This window comes from Lipotes vexillifer, unplaced genomic scaffold (assembly GCF_000442215.2).
Source record: "Lipotes vexillifer unplaced genomic scaffold, Lipotes_vexillifer_v1.1 scaffold1775, whole genome shotgun sequence".
Classification (NCBI taxonomy): Eukaryota; Metazoa; Chordata; class Mammalia; order Artiodactyla; family Lipotidae; genus Lipotes; species Lipotes vexillifer.
This window is the reverse complement of record NW_006780221.1, coordinates 312,507-325,475: the sequence shown is the minus strand read 5'-3', so window position 1 is coordinate 325,475 and position 12,969 is coordinate 312,507. Positions and strand designations below refer to the sequence as shown.

Genomic DNA, 12,969 nt, shown 5'->3' with positions numbered 1-12,969 from the left:
GGGTGGGCACCGCGTCGGGGGCTGCAGGCCCGGGGCTGGGGGCGGCCGCGGGGAGTGGGCGCAGCTGGGATGCTCCTGCGCCGGGTCCGCGCGCCGGCCCGGGGGCTGCGGCCACCCGGCGATGGCACACCACGCCCTGGGCTGCGCTGTGAGCCCGGAGGAGGGGGCGCGCGGGGGAGCGGGCGGCGGTGAGACTTGGGGTCCCTCTGGGAGGAACGGTGACTGGAGCGGGCTGCGTGCCTGGAGGCTGGACCACCGCTGACCTAGCCGGGGCTGTGGCTCTCCTCGGGGTGGCAGTGGGCACCGACGCTCGGATTCAGGGAGAGGACAGGGGTGGAGAGGGAAGCGGAGGGCGTGGGGAGCCGAGCCGCGGGGCTGGGGGCCGCGTCCCCTCTCGCTCGGCAGGTGACCCCCGCCCGGGTCCCCGCCCCAGGCGCACGCCCAGCCGGACCTTTAAAAGCCGGTGGAGTCATTACTGGACGTGGTTTTGGAGGAGGACCGGGCAGGAGGTGGTCTTGGAGTCCCCAGCACTTTGGGATAGGGCTATTCAGCTTGCATCTGAATGTTGGCCTGTAATGCTTCCGTAACTTTTGGGGGGAGGAATTACAATTTTGGAAGGCTAAAAATAATAATAATAAAAAAATAGAGGTCTCGGTTTTGTTACGTTTTCTGAACCGAATCGTCCTGAGGATAAGCTGCAGTTAGGCGGCGGATGGAGGTGGGAGAAAGAAATGTTATTTCAGAAACTGCAAAAGGGGCTTTTTAGAAGGAAAAAAAAAAATGAGTGTCGGGAGAGTTTCTGGCTTGTCTGGAAACGGCAAGACTAATTGCCATGCGCTTCCGCTTTGAAACTGGCAGCAGACAGCATCTTGAAAATGACTCACTAGAGGAGCTCACAAAGAAACTGTGGTTTGCTCCTTCTCAGGTTTATGTATTTGTGCCTTTTACAGTTTCCTTTGTAGTGTTCGAGGGGTCACCCGCCCCTTCCCCGCCGGCGCCCTCCCACCCTCCCGCTTTTGGAAGTCCCTGGCGGGTCTTTAACTCCCCCCAGCACCCCGGCCGGGAGGGGGGACGCTGGGGGAGGCTGAGTTGTTTTTGGAGTTGGCTGGGGAAGAGGGTTAAAGGGATTCTGCTGCTGCGGGGGAAAAAGTTCCCTGAATTTTCCACTGGCTGCTGCAGGAAGAGAGAGCCCCTGTAGTCATTGCTAAGTAATGTCTGCACACAGACCAACTAATCTCATTAGGAGTTTCCGCTGCTCGGCACAGGAGGGGTTTTGTGCAGCCACTGTCAGCCGGGGGAGCCCTGCGCTGGAGAGGGAGACAAGTTATGGCTTTATTTACTTAGAGGGGCAGCCGCCCAACGAACATTTTCAGGGCAGCATCTTGAAAACTTTGAAGTCATTTTGGCCATTTTGGATTTCGAACTTACAGGTTTTTATCTCCCAGGTGTGTGGTGTGTGTGTGTGTTTTCTATTGCCCAAGCACCTCAAACACACCCATCCTCTCGCGTCTGTGCTTCACTTCTGGCGGGGGAGGGCGGAGGTGACGAGGAACCAAGCATGTTCCGGGCATCTATTAATGAGCTCAAATTGATTTCTGAGCCTTACTGCCAAACAAAATACCCTCCAATCTCTCTCCCTTTTCTTCTGTCTCTTTGTGACACACACTTATTTGGGAAAGGTCAGTTATGAGTTTCAATTTATGGGGATTATAAAATTACAAATTGTGTTAGGAGGGCACGTGGGTCAGACAGTTAAGAAGACTGTCCCTAAGTGTTTTTGGAGTTTCCAGTAATGATCCTACCTGCAAAGACCCCTGATGGTCATTCTATGCCAAATATAGCAAAGGCCTTCTGGCCTTTTTTTGGTTGTTTAAACCTTTAAATGTTGGAAATGTGTAGAATTACTAAAAAGGGTAAAGAATTTTAAGGAACCTGATTGGAACTGTGGGGCTCCTTTATTGACAAGGACACGCTGCTCTCTTGAGGGTTTTTTTAAGGTGTCCGTGTTTCTTTTCTGGTGGCAAAGCACGTCCTAAAAACAACCAAAACAGCCCGAGCAGGGTGTGAGTCAGTGGACATGAGTACAGGATGTCCCTAACACCACACCTGGTGCAGAGTAGATGCTCAATAAATTGTTGCATTGAAAGCTGTGAGTATGATAACAGAACTTATATTAAATAGATAAGGAAAAAAGCTTTCCAAAGCCAACATCACTTTGCATGACCATTCCTTAAGGATGAAGGTTGTTAAGTATTCTCCTTTCAAGACTACATTTCCTTCAAAATAAAAAGGGGATAATTAGAGTTCTTCATTCCGATAAGTTATTATTTGGAATGAATAATGTTCATTTATATCAATAGTTCTCAACTGGGAGTAATTTTGCTCCCCAAGGGACTTTTGGCAGTATCTGGAGACATTTTGGTTGTTCTAATCAGAGGGGGTTCTACTGGCATCTAATGAGTAGAGGTCTGCTAAACATCCAGCAATTCCCACAAAGAATTTTCTAGCCCAAAATATGTCAGGAGTACCCAGATTGAGAAACTCTTGTTTACATTAATGGTGATGACAACTTTTATATGCATTCATTCAAGGAATAGAACATTTAAAAGTCATCACTGGCACTTTTCTGCCATGTGAATAACACAGTATGCATGAATTTTCTCTCTTTTCCATCAGTAATATGTGTGGAATGACATGTAAATAATGACAGTGTGATGGTGTACCTTTGTGAGCTGAATTAGACCATCTCTGAACCTCACTCACTTGGTACTAATGCTTTTTTAGACCAGAATGGCAATAGCCCACATGGGGGAGAGCAGCTCCATTTGAATTTTGAGGTTTGCTAAACATTTATTAAAGCCCTCCTCTTTTTCTTATTTAAAAAAAATTTACTAATTCAAACCTGGTAATGTACAATAACAGTAACTCTGAGATCATATATTGAAATTTATATTTTTAATAACTTTTTAGAACTTTTCCTGAAATCGGTTTTAAAGGGCTTCCAGGCAGTGCATATAAATTAAAATACTCCTTTCTTAGCTGTCACATATCGGATTTTGTGCGCCCTGTGCTACCTAATTATGTATCTATAGGATTCAAAAAACCAATACGGTTGCAAAACATTACCTAAGACAAAACAAACCCAAAACACTTTAAAAATATTATCTAAGGATGTGAATTCCTGGAGTAAAGTCTTTTTTCGCTGATGGTGAATTACTGCTTACTAATTAACAGCTTTACTCCCTTCCAGTCCCAGGGAATGATTCAGCCATTTTCATGTTTCCTAGACATGGGGTTCTTCATTAAACTTTGGACAGAGAACCCATTTCTTTTGTTCTGGCTGTGACCTGGCTGTAGGCAGCTGGCTTCTGCCCCTAAGGGCTGGTACCTGCACATGTAGATGAGCGGTCCTGGTCACTTATATGAAGGACTCCACTCATGGCAAATTTTTCTGTATGTTTAAGGCAAAAGTATTTTATGTTTTATTATTTATCCGTAATTCCCCTTTGCCTTTGTAGATTGATGACATATTTGAGATTACATTAGTACAGCAATATTTTCTAAAGGTTAGTTGTTTTTTTCTGTTATAAAAAATATTAATATGAATTATCTTAGGAAGATGCAGAAAACCACAAAGAAAAAAAAAACATCTCCCATAATCCCTCTGTTAACATTTTGGTGTATATTTTTCTGGTCTTTTAAAATACATATACACACAGCCGCACATGCACACACATAAAATTTTTAATTGGAGTCACACTATACTTTCTGTTTTGTAGCTTATTTTCAGTTAACGTATCATGTAACACAGTTTAATAACTGGTACTAAGACCAAAATTACCACACATAGAGCTCGTATTTATTGATCTAATAAATGTGTTGACTCAACAGTGGATTGACATAATTTCTACATGAACTTGTTCAGTGTTTTTGTCTCTGTGGCTCCAAGTAATGTTCTAAGAATGCTGCCCTCTTGAAAGACTGAATTCATATGTGCTGTGCAGTTTGGGATTTTGATGAGTTTCTCTATGATTTAAGGATGAGTCATGATTTGCAGTAGAATATCAAGATGTAGTAAAAGGAAGTCCAGGGTGCGACACATCAAAATAGAATGTTCAGTGATGAAAACAGAGAAACTAGGTTAGACCAGAAATACACCTTGAACTTCTCTAACTATAAAGGAGGGAGGAAGGTGCCCCTTGCACACTTGGTGACTCTTACTTATTACTGTTTCACTTTATATCAGTAAAGTTTCCAAACTTTGAAATTGGTATTTTAAGTAGATTTTCAGTTCAAGAGTAGTACTGTTGCCCATGGCCAGTTTGAACTGAGATCATGTAGCTTTTTGGTTGAAACCATGGCAGTGAGAACATGAAAACTCCAGTTTTGCCACTTATGGTACAGCCCCAGTAAATTGAATTATCAGTGTGCGTGCGCGCACACTGTTTTTGTTTTATTTTTTATTAAGGTATAGTTGATTTACAATATCATGCTAATTTTAGGTGTACAGCTCAGTGATTCAGTTACACGTATATATACCTACATAAATTCTTTTTCAGGTTCTTTTCCCTTATAGGTTATTACAAAATGTTGAGTATAGTTCCCTGTGCTATACAGTAGGTCCTTGTTGGTTATCTATTTATATATAGTAGCATGTAATATGTTAATCCCAGCCTTCTAATTTATCCCTTCCCACCCCCCTTTCCCCTTTGGTAACCATAAGTTTGTTTTCTGTGTTTGGGGTGCACTGTTAACAAATCCTAAGGGCCTTCAGTCTTCTAAGTAGAAATTTGACTCCCCATTATCCCTACCCACAACCGAAATGAAAATGGCCTTTCATCCATTACTGGAAACTTATATGTATGTCGGCAGTTTGAAAGTAAAGTTTGAATTGATTATTTCAGTAAGTTGTAACTTGGTTGATTTGCCACTAGGAATTACTCATAGACCACTTTATGTGTTTTAATTTACAGTTGCTGGAAAGTAATTATTAAATTAGGAATTAAATGGGGTTATTTTATAATTGGCTGTGAGAGTTATTTGCATATTTTTAAAGAAATTAAGATGATGGTTATACTAATATATTCTGATCTGAATTGGGCTAAAATGAATTTACTCACACACATGCTTTAAAAAGAAGTTCTAAAGCACACAGTATCCTGAGTCTTTTTAAAGCTACCATATCTAAGAACAGTTCCTAATGTTCCAGGTATAAATTTGGGAGTGATGGAGTAGGTATAAAACACATGTATCTGATACCTTCTCTTACACTGTTTGGTGAGGTTAGGGGTCATTTACTCCAAACAATAGAATGAATCTGAGACTCTTGGTGTCTTTTACTTTCTTTCACTGTTGTATAACTTATGTACATGAAACTGCACAGATCTTAAATGTTATTGTATACACCTATGTAATCCCCACCCCCTACCTCTAAGTAGAGAATACTTCCATCACCCCAAAACACTCCCTGGCTATTTTTAATTGTATTATGGCAATTTCATGACTCTACCATGTTATTATACCCCAGAGCACCTGGATAAGATACTGCAGTATTTTTATTTAATCTACTTGGTTAAAAATAAATCATCAGAAAGTGTGGATTTCCTCATCATCCAATAAGAGGAAAAATCCTTTCTACACTGTTTAATATCACTTACACTAACCAAAAGTAATATGTATGCTGCGGGGAAAACGTAGATTCCCTTAAAACCAATTGTGTTTAGAGGATATCACTTAATCTCCCTGGACCTCAGTTTCCCTGGCTGGAGGGCAAAGTGACTGGAGTAGAGAGGTAGGGACGATCCCTTGCATCCCAAAGTCCTATTAGTCTATGCTCTTTTTTAGAATAAAGAACTTGGATTCTTCTAGGAGTTGTGAAAGTATAGAGTGAATGTTTGCTGTCATCCCCAAAAAGCTGACTTTGAGACATATACAGCAATTTTTAAAAACTGTTTTGGGGTGGAAAAAGGGATTCCCCTTAAGTTTCCCCTTCAATCCCATGTCGGCCCCTTATTGAATAAGGAACACCTGAGGGAAGGTCAGTATTACCTGCTGTGCCTCCTTTCCTCCTCTTTTTGAGGTTTGTGACAGGCACCACTCATTTCTAAAGACGACTGCCTCATTCTTGGGCAGTGACTGGGCAGACACAGTGACTGTCTCCAGGTTGGGTGCTGAGTAGGCCCCAAGATTTTGATCACCAGTTCAGGTCCCTACTCTTTCCTCCTGATAGTCTTTGAAAATGCTGTCCATCTTCCACCGCTGGATCTGAAGGGTCCACATTTCCCCTCACCCCCTCCCTCTGGTCCCTTCTCCGCCCACAAGCTAGAGCAATCCTTCCAACACAGAGCCGACCTTTTCGCTTCTCTGCTTACAATCTCCCAGTGGCTTCAGCTGGGATAGAGACCAAAAATCTTTAATGTAAGCAGCATGCTGTGATTTAGGCCAACTACACTGGCCTTTCCTCAATTCCTCAAATGTGTAACGTGCCCCCTGGCCACTGGGCCCTTCTAAGTGCTGTTCTCTCTTCTGGGAATTCCCTCCAGGTCCTCCGCTCCCACTGATTTCTCTCACTCCACTTTCGAGCCAGTGTGTAGTCATCTGTCAGGTCTCAGCTCAACCATCTCTTCCCTGGGGAAGCCTTTGCTGGTCCTCCAGGTTAGATCTCCCCAGTCATCCATCCCTGGCCTTTGGAGCCCTTGCCACAGGCTTTATTTGCAGGTTTCCTTGTTACCTGCATTCTCCCTCTGCAGATTCTTACTATCCAAGCACAGGTACCAGTTTCAGATATATATATCTGGAGATAGGGCTGGTGTTTCTCATTATTCATTAATATTCCTTATCCAGAACTCAGGAACCAAGTAGATTTGATAGCAGGCTACCCTTTGCTATCTGAAGTCACTGTCCAAACCCTGGAATTCATTAGATTCGGAAACTGAGAGAGATCTGTGCGTGTATGTATCAAGATGTGTTTCACATCTGTCTTGCCTATCAGTCTGTAAGCTCCCTCTGGGCTTCATCTGCTATTCTCATCCTTGTGTTTATCCCAGCCCTTTGTAAAATACCTGGCATTCGTTGAGTTAAAAGCAATCTGAAGGGGGAAAACTTTGTCACCATAGCTCCTCTCCTTGCATTTTGCCAGTGGACTTGATAAAGCACTTTATTGCTATGCCTAAATCCAACTCTTTCCTAGACAGTCAATTATTTGAATTAATAAGAAGCATATTTCTTGGTTAAATCAAAGAGACAGCCAAGAAGGTCCTGTATAGAGGATATATCATTTTCCAGAATTTTTGTCCAGATTTGTAGGAAAAGTGAATGTACGGAGATCAGGTGTGTTAACATCTGAGAGGACAAACTTTAGCCCTATTGTTATCAGTGTTATACTCAGAATGGTTGGTTAACAGGTAATTTATAGGATAGTACAGCCTGAAAGAATCTCAATGTACAGTTCTTTCCATGTTAAAATTAATCGTTCTACAGCAAGGATCATAGTCCTTTATCAAGACTTCAGTTGACCACATTTTCATAGATCCCTTGTAATAATATTCACTGTTAAGACTGCTTCCTCACTTAGACTAAAACCTGTGTGTGTAGCTTTTGTCCATAATCTTTTATAATTATTAAATGACATTTCTGATCGAGTTTTAAAATAATGACACTGCCTGTGTGATGATGAAAGGATGAATGATGAAATACCTAAACTGTTTTTGGTCGAGGGCTAGATCTGCTGTTAATTTCAGCTGGGTTTTACCAAGGAGTGGTTTGTTGATAGTCAAACCTTGATTAACCGTAATGTGTAATTAAGCAGATTTTTTTTCTCCCTGCACTTAATTGTCAGAAGAGAGATTAAGACAACCACCACCACCACAACGGAATAAGCCCCAGAATTTATTCCAGGATGTGCTCCTGGGTAACTGTAGGGTCTGTCCGTAGGAATTAACTGCAGGGATTCCTGCATTGTCTTCACCTGTAAGTTCTCATCATTTTCAGAATGGTGATCCTGGGGCCCAGAATGATCAGAATGCTCTATTAGGCAAGGGGAAGGACTGTAGATGTGAGAACAATTTCCTAGCACTAGTAGTTAAGAAGAATACATCTCTGGTTAATACTCAGTGAACTGGAAATGTAACTTCCCCACTATCCCCTTACTGGAGTTTGGAAGGTTGCATTTAGAGGCTAAAATATAAGCCATTGGTTGTTGGAGATAAGCATTGGCAGATGAGGAGTGTGTGTGTGTGTGTGTGTGTGTGTGTGTGTGTGTGTGTGTGTGTATTTGGGTGTGCCTCCATAGATGTAGCTACAAGAGGAATGCATGAGTCTAAGAGAATGGGACAGTATGTGATCTCAGTTTTTGTTCCTTCTCTGTAGAGTCAGCCCTCTCATGTAGGATTCAAGCCCCACTTCTGTACAGAGGATTAGAGCATAAGGGAATGTTTTCTAAAGCTCTCCATCCCAAAGAATCATTATTTCATTGTGAGAACTCAAGACAGAACTTGGATTTTGTTATAGTTTTCAGGAGAGGAGAAAGCTCAGATGCCTCATAATTTTAGCAAGCCCCATACAGAACATACAGGAAGGGACCAAACCATTTAGTATTATTTGAAGACTGTATGTGGAGGCGGCTCCTTCATCTTCTTGTATGGTCTTGCGTTTTGAAATCCTCTGGAATCTAGAATTCATGAGTGTTGTGGGGAAGTTATTTTCGCTAAAGTTCCTGCCTGTTTTTCATGCTCCAGATACTGACCATTTAGACCAGAGGGTAGTGGGTAGTAGAGCATGGCTGGGTTTTTTTTTTTTTTCTTTTTAAAAACATTTTAGAACAAACATCTCCAAATTCTCCAAGTGACATTCTGAGACAGGGTTGGAACTGATTAAACCCCAGACAGAGAGAGAGACATGCTGTCACATCCGTGCTGAGCCTATATAGGAGGGAAGAATGCCTGTTGATGGGCCCACTTCACCTCTGATAGTCGAAGCAAAACCAGAAGCATCGCTCAGCCAGCCACTCAGCATTCCTATCTTTGCTTCGTTCACTTCTTTAGGCTTTTTAGCCCTAATTCTCAGTTCTGCATTTATGACATTGAGTACTTCTGAAGAGAGTTAACAATTTTTCAATGTACATTTTTTTTTAAATGAACTCTTCTCCTGTTTTACTGTTTATTTTTTGGCCACACCGTGCAGCATGTGGGATCTTAGTTCCCCGACCAGGGATTGAACCCGTGCCCCGCTACATTGGGAGCGTGGAGTCTTAACCACTGGACCACCAGGGAAGTCCCCAACAACTTCTTAAAGTGAATTACTTTGATCACCAAAGTATGTGCTGTTAAAAGATGTCTTGAATCAAACAGAATGACCCAAGAGTACTTGGGCTCTCAAAAGCTCCCTGTCTCACTCTCAAAGAGCATTGCCCTGCTTTGATTTAAATCAGAGCTGAACCACAAGAACGGCATCTTCCTCTAGGCTTTGCCACATCCTTTGTTTTTGTTTTGTTTTGTTTTTTAACCTAAATATTAAGACCTACCAATTTGTCTTTAGGAAAGTGGAAACTTTAAGACCTTGATGTAGAAGACTGTACATGTACCAGATGATTAAAATACAGAAAGGGTGGGCTTTCCTGGCTTCCCTGGTGGCGCAGTTGTTGAGAGTCCGCCTGCCTATGCAGGGGACGTGGGTTCGTGCCCCGGTCCGGGAAGATCCCACATGCCGTGGAGCGGCTGGGCCCGTGAGCCATGGCCGCTGAGCCTGCGCGTCCGGAGCCTGTGCTCCGCAACGGGAGAGGCCACAACAGTGAGAGGCCCGTGTACCGCAAAAAAAAAAAAAAAAAATACAGAAAGGGTGATTTTCTTTAGCAAAGGGGAAAGATCATCTAAAGCAGAAGCTGGCCTTTGTTTTGTACTGTTAATATTTTCACGTGGAACAATTACTGGAAGAGTAAGCAGAGGAACAAGTTATATGTGACATTTAAAAAAACGGCTAAAGCCAACTTAGTGGATGGCAGATTCCCGAATGGGAATTAAGGGCTGTGAGGGGGCTTTAGGTACATATCTGATGTTGGATGTTGATGCCACCAACAGCCACTCTTTTCCGTGGGATGCTTTTGTTGACTTCTTGAAGGAAATGTGTGTGCACAACATCAACCTGACAGGAAAGAATGAACTCTCGGTCTTCCACTTGATGACAGTTTCAATGTTACTTCGTTCACGTATTCATTGCAGTTTGGGGGTTAATCAACAAGTTTTAAGTGTAATGTACTGGAGGAGATGATTTAGTTTTGAAATCACTCACTGTCTATTTTTGCAACAGATTTTTTTTTTTTTTTACAAATAATTGTACTCAACAGAAACAGCAAGATATTTTAAATGTGTTCCACTTACTGTAGTTTGTCTACAGGTCCGGCTAGATTTTAAATGGACATTCTGTGAAAAACAAGAAGCCTTTTGCTTGCTATTTTAACTTAACCCCGTTGTAGTTTTGCTTCATGTTAAAAAGAACTTTATTAGCAGTTATTTAAATTTAGAAGAAACTGCATTTTGGCACCGTACTTGTTATATGTAGCTAAACTGGATGCTTGTACAAAAATGTGGGAGAGAAATATGTATATGGAGACAGTAAGGCTACAAAAAGGAGAGTCTACCTTCATGACTTTAGATGCAGCTAAAATCCCCCACAGATGTCCACCACATGAGCAGGTGATGATATTTTGAAGGGTGCAGAGTCGCTGTTTTTTATAGATCCCTTCCAACATGAATATATTATCGTACCAGATTTATGTATAAATGTTGAGGCCTAGAATTTGCATTTTCTAAACCATGCAAGAGTTTTGCCGAGAAGAGCGCTGAAGAAAAGCGGTGATGCTAAAGTGACCACAGGATCTGGAAGAGTGCAGTTCTTTGCTTAGGTAACCACCCCTGGAAGGCAGCCTTAGTGCTTCTCCAAAATCCCTAAAGAAGGTGTCACACAAATACCAGTAACTCGTAACATTTTTGCAACAGTACTATATATAGTGGGGCCCGAAGACTAGCTAATGTCAATATTTTCCAAATCTTGACATTTCCAGAAAACAGCACATTTTGTGAACTGTTACACGTCAGAAAAAAGGGAAAAAAGGGTTTATAATACTATTAGCCATTTGCAAACTACCAGTTCAAACATGTTATATTGTAACGTTTTAACACAGGTCATATATTTCTAAACAATATCAAGATGGGCTAACTAGTATCATTTTCTATTTTTAAAAGACATGTAAAATGGTTTCGGTGGACTTATTCCAGGAAGAGGGAAAGATAACTTTCCCAGGAGTGCTGATGTTAGGGACCATTTTCTTTAGTGACTTAAGCATCCAGACGTGATTGAAGAAATGATACTTTATTATTTTAAATTCTGTAGAGAAGACTAGAGAGTGCTCAGTTTCTCCAGGAAGACGACAACAGCTCTCTCCCTCTCCTGGCCGCTGCCAGGGCTCTCTGGGAAGGAAAGCTGGAGGGAGAGGGTCGGAGGTTCCCAAGATCAGTAGCCTGATGTGTCATGCGTGTGTGAGAAGCAGCCGCTGGTGAAGAGACGTGTTCTGATGAGGGCATAAGTGGAGTAGACAGAGACTGAAACGACCTGTGGGAGGCTTTGGTCGGACAGGGGAGCAGAAGCGATGGTCACCATGGAGAGAGCTGGGGGTGGGGGGACCAGAGATAAGGGCCACAGGGGGAGGAAAGGCTCTGAGCCTTTCCCTCGGGGGGACTGAGGGAGGTAGGTAGAAGTGCCTGCAGATGTTGGAGGTGGCTCAGACCAGGTGTATTCAGACCAGGGAAAGGGAAAGATGCACAGATCTTACCTTTCTGCCAGGAAATGCCCGACGCTGCAGCTGGACTGGGACGCCGAGCACAGCCGTGCAGATTTCCCGGTCCCCACGGTCCCTGGGGCGTCCTTCTGAGAGGAAGGGATGGTGTCTCGGGCCACACCTGACCCCACCCGGAACTCCTTCCTTCCTGGCCCAGTGTGTGTGCACACGTGTGAGAGAGACGAGGCAGATGTGATGTTGATGATCATTTGTGTGGTTGGCATTTAAGGAACGGCACCGAGGAAAAAGGGCACTATTGTTAAGCAAAACATATTGCTGGTTGCCATTGATGGAAAAAGCGTACTGTCCAGATTTTTAATTAGCAGAGCTTAGGACATGAATTTTCTTTTATTAAACGTGTTTTATCTTGCTTTTTTTTTTCTAATGTTTCCACTGGGTGGTGCTGCAGGAATTCCTACCTTTTGCCTTGGATCTACCCTTCCCAGAAAGACGCTTCTAAAGCATAATAGGAGGAAGTCCTGATTTAGAAAGATTTTACAGTTTCAACACAATAGAAGAGTTTGGAGGATGCTCTGGCAGGAAATGCTTCAGTTTCTGGATGTGGAAAAACTACCATCATTTTGTGTCATGCAAAAGTGTTCTTACCGCACTGGGTATATACTTGTGGCCTTCTCCAGCTTATTATTTAGCACAGAAAAGGTTTCAAGTTTATCTGAAAGGTTATGGTTTCATTCTAGTAGAAGTGGCATGGAAGATTTCCTTTCTTTTCGATTTTTGTAAAACTAAACAAAGTAAGCAAATAAACATTTTCTGATGTGACGGCAACCACAGATTTAAAAAATCTCTCTGTGAAGGCTTTATTTGAAGCTGGAGGCATTATTCCATTTTTATTTTAAACATCACTTACACGATGTATTGATCAAAAGGGTATCTTAGATTTTTACTTTTGAAATACTCTTAATTGTAAAAAGTCTTAGTTTTCTGACCTTCATGTATGGAGGGGGACAGGGTTGGCCTTGCTTAAGAAGTTGAAACAGAAGTTAACATCCCTGCCTGAGGTCATGCAACTCTTTTTTTTTTTTTTTTTTTTTTTTTTTGTGGTACGCGGGCCTCTCACTGTTGTGGCCTCTCCCGCTGCAGAGCACAGGCTCCGGACGCGCAGGCTCAGCGGCCATGGC

General features: G+C 42.6%; 1 protein-coding gene across 1 annotated transcript in view; it reads left to right on the top strand.

Annotated features, from left to right (window-relative positions):
- ELK3 (ETS transcription factor ELK3) overlaps positions 1 to 12,969 on the top strand; it is a 68,199-nt gene that overhangs the window by 466 nt on the left and 54,764 nt on the right. The window lies entirely within an intron of this gene.